We start from the raw sequence: 4,679 nt of genomic DNA on the forward strand, positions 1-4,679 counted from the left end.
CCCCCGGCCCCGCGAGCCTGCAGTTCCAGCGGCGGCTCCGCCAGGGGGCGCCAGAGACTCACTCCCGCCTGCGTGGAGTCAGTGCCTGCCTGCCAATGCGGGGGAGGGCGCCTGGGTCCTGTTCCTGGCTCCCACACCGACCCTCCGTGCAGCCCCCGGACTCCTGGGTCCTGTTCCTGGGCCTGGCTCCCACACCAACCCACTGTGCAGCTCTGGATTCCTGGGTCCTTTTCCTGGCTCCCACACCGACCCTCCGTGCAGCCCCCGGACTCCTGGGTCCTGTTCCTGGGCCTGGCTCCCACACCAACCCACTGTGCAGCTCTGGATTCCTGGGTCCTTTTCCTGGCTCCCACACTGACTCACCGTGTAGCCCAGACTCCTGGGCCCTATTCTGTGCTCCCACACCGATTCACTATGTAGCCCCAGACTCCTGTGTCCTTTTCCTGGCTCTGATGCTCACTTGCTGTGTGGCCATCAGTTTGCCATGATCTAGGGTTACCAGACAGCAAATGTGAAAAATCGGGACATGGGTGGGGTGGGGGTGGTAATAGGAGCCTATATAAGAAAAAGACCTCAAAATCGGGACATCTGGTCACTCTACCATGGTCCTATGCCAGGGGGTTCAAAATGTCAGGGAGGGAGGGATGGGCAGGAGCAGACTAAAGAGACCTTTGCCCTGCAAAGGGGCTAGCAGCAATGGGGGGGAGTTAGATAGTTGGACAGGGGCAGTGCCGGAGAAGCCTTTATCCCACAGTGAGGCTGAGATGGATACATTTCTATTCTACCTGCCTTAATTTTCCCTCTGCATGGGAAAGATTTCAGCAAGTTTCTTTGGAAATCAAAAACTCCTGAACTCCACCTGACTGACACTAATCCAGTGTCAATCTCAAGCTGCGCAGTGGCTGTTAGATCATGTCACAAATTCTTTGCCTCTCTGATTCCTGGTTTGACAAATCTGTAGGTGATTTAAAAAATCTGTTCCCTATTCAGATGCACGTTTGGCCAGACTGAGGCGTAATAATAAGAAAAGTGACAGACCATGCAAAAATATATTAAATCTTCAGCATCCATAATTGTTGAAGGGGATTTAAGAAATATAGAAAAGACATATAAAATGTCAATAAAGGAGAATAATTTGATCTTTACACTTGATAGATCTCCCAGGATATATATAACAAACCTGTCAGAAGAATTCAGCACCATTTAGAAATAAGGAATGAAATATCTGCAATATTTGTCAATTCACATTTTACAGCTCTTAAATAAGTGCAAAGGGGCACCTGGGATGAAATATGCCCTGGATTAGATTTTTTAAATGCTTGCGCAGATTTAAGGCCTTGATAAAATGTATTAAATCTTTAAAGGTTTTAATGAATCTAGTATGTGTTTCATAAATCAAGAACTGCTGTCCAGCCGCCTCTTGGTTTAATAAGAGTAAACTAGGAAATTGCTCTGAGCTGAAACAAAATACATATAATATTTAGAAGTAATAGATTTTTAAACGCAGGGTGTTTTTTGGCTCACCAACGGGGTTTTGCTTCATAACGCTCAAGCTATATGGTTACTCTAAATGGGAAACCATCTGTGGCCACGTGTTTAACAGTATCAAGATGTGAACTAGCACAAAGGTAAATATTACTTGTAATAATCCTGGGGGGAAAAAAAGCCAAGAAATCATTATTTTTAGACCCGGGGCCAGGAACATGAGGTGCTGTCTGTGCTGCCGCTCTCTCTCGTTTTTAACAGCAGAGGCTTTTTTATATTAACAAATGGTTTACTACATCCACTTCTCTCTAGTGCTTGAAAACTTTTTTTCCTCTCCTCCTCCACCCATCTTCCCTGGCCTGGTGAAGGGGAGCCCATATACAAATATTTTGCAGGTTTTACTGCAAAGTTAATTGAGACATGTTTGAAAGTCTTTGAAATATTCTTGTTAACGCCATTGTCTCCAGCCTGTCTGCAGTAGGAAGACCAGGAAAGTCTCTCCCCTTTTAATAAAGGTGCAATATTTTATTTCATTACCTTCCTCCTGGCCCTTTACAAGCCCTGGCTACAAAAGCATAAAAGGGAATGACTGATAATGGATTAGAACAGGTGGACAAACATCGTGTTAAAAGTGAGCTGGCTCTTTGTCCATTGTCTTCAAGGAAACCAAACAGTCTTTGCTCTTTGTGTACAAAAGCTTGTGGTGTTGTTAAGCTCTGCAGGAGACAAATCTGTGGCCCCCATAAAGTGCTGTGTAAAAGTCTGTCTAACCTCATTAACTGTCACAAGTAACAATACTGAGCTGGCAATAAAGGCAATTTCGGGCTTGTTGGTCATTAATCACTGCTTGACAGTTGTGAATAGAGGTGGAAAAACTATGTCCCCATGGCTCCTGCTTTGCAGTTTAAGGTTAGCCCAGTGTGTACCACATTCCTGGGAGATGTGGGGCTTTGGGTTAATAATAACACCAGATTCACGGGGCAGGAATCTCGCACTATCAAGTGGGCCCTTAACGGGGCTTGTATGTTACCTCTCAGTTGTCATGTTTGTGCTGAAAGGATGTAGCCCAGATATGACTGACATGGTGCCCATCACTGCACCCTGTCCCACGGAATACACTCTACCTTTGCAAGGAAGGGCTGCAGCCAATGGGCGTTCCAGGGGCCATAGCATACCTGGTAACAAGGGGGAGCTGGAGGACCCTCTTTTGGGGCTCGGAGGTGAGTGGCACAACTCCCATTGACTTCAGTGTGAGAGCGTCACAATATGTAAGCTATATAACTGGCTGGAGAGTTTTCTGTCTCTTGATGAAGGGAATTGGGACAGGTGATGTAGCTGTTGCGTGACTGCAGGTGCTGACTAGCTAGATCCAATAGAAATGCAGGATCCTGGGGACTGGATGATGTCAGGGACTGTTAATGGGATGAGGAAGGCTTTAGCTCCATTTCACCTGTTTAAATCCAATGATGAGTACTCATCGAGAGTTCTTAGGATCCGACACCAGTTGTTCCATGGCTGGTGTAAAGGTCTCATCCAAGTTCCCGGTGGAGAAGCGTCCCTGTTAAAAAGCAAAGAGGAGACCACCTCCAAAGCTGGTCCTGACTCCCTTGCTGATAGTCCCAGGAGGGAGGGCCGGGATTGCAGGGAGCATGGAGACTGAGCTGCCCTCTCTCATCTACAGGTGGTCTGCACTGAACTGGAAGGGGCACCTGAGGGAAGTTTGGGTTGTACCTCTTCTGTGCAGAAGAGACTTCAGACTCCAGAAGCCTCTGGTCCCATTATAGGGAACTACTGCTGTGTTTCTCTGCTGCACACAGTGGCACGGAGCAAGGCACTACTGATACATGGCCGTCTAGCCCTTTGTCTGAATCCTTGACTGTCTCCACTAATGATGATTCCACAGCTTACCTTATCACTGCTTGCTGCATTGCCTCAGGTCGCCTTAGAAGAGTTATGAGGCATGTTTGCAGCCTTATCCCCCCCTCAGACTGTGATCTCATCATCAACTGAACAGGGCTTGCCCTGGTCAGGATTTGCATGAGAGACCTCAGAAAAGCTTCAGAAAGGGCTGTTAATGTCTGCGTAGATGGTGCTCTCCACTGGTCTGGACTCAACCCATACCCCACCATGATGTGAAGGGGGTGCTGGGCTGATGGGGGAGTCATCCTTAAGATGGGCCATAAAACTCAGGCCTTAATTGTTCATGATCTTTAATGATCCCCTGGCATTTTTATTATTTGTACTATGGCAGCACCTGAAATGAACTAGACACTGTACACCGCTATCGAGAGACCCTGCCTCAATAGCCCTCTAGTGCGAACTCCGCTGTCCTAGCCAAATTCCACATGAGTTCTGTCTCCTTAAATTCTACATCCCTCTAATTCTCCCTGCCCATGCACTGCCCACTGCAGCTACTCCTGCCTGCAGGACCTTTCCCCATGTCTTATGCTACGCTGTTGGGAAGTGTTGCCAGTATCATTACAATGATTGCCAAACTCCCTACAAAAGACATTGGTTATTTTCGGAGTGGTACTGAGTCGGTGCCTTCAGCACCCTGCGGCGACACACACGCTGGGGCCTGGATGTAAAACCGAACTGTCTGCTGGAGGTTGGACCAATTAATGTACCCTCTCCTCTATTGCTCTGGAGGAGGAGATGGGGCCAGAACACAGCCAGACCACCAAGGAAAGTGCATTGCTTAGTTCTGGGGAACGGGAACACCTTGAGAGCCCTGGAGACTAATGTCCTCTACCCCTAGATAAGTACAGCAAAGGCAAGGGCAGTGCCCCTTTCTCCCACACTTCTCCACCCGCCACTGTGTGGGCCAGTCAGAACCAACCTCTGACTGTAAGAAGGGAGTTCAGTCTCCCTGGCCCAGCCATTCCTTGGCCCTTCTGCTGACACTGCCAATATGGCTGGGTATTAACAGCCCCCAGCTCCAGCTCCTGCTTTCTTGCCAGGCCGCTCTTCGGTTCCAACTTGTTTGGGCAAAATTGCTGGGGAAAAGAAACGAGGCATTTCTCTAATAATGATGCCTAATAATTATTTAATAAGTTGTTTGTAAGGCGCCTTGAAGATGAAAAGCACCATGTAAGCACTATTATTATTTACAGACGGCTCCGCTAGCACTTTTACCCTGGAGACGTGATCAACCGGAGTTGAAAGGTGGCTCTTTTCACATAAGTAGTTTGCTT

Source organism: Malaclemys terrapin, chromosome 2, assembly GCF_027887155.1.
Source record: "Malaclemys terrapin pileata isolate rMalTer1 chromosome 2, rMalTer1.hap1, whole genome shotgun sequence".
NCBI classification, from domain to species: domain Eukaryota; kingdom Metazoa; phylum Chordata; order Testudines; family Emydidae; genus Malaclemys; species Malaclemys terrapin.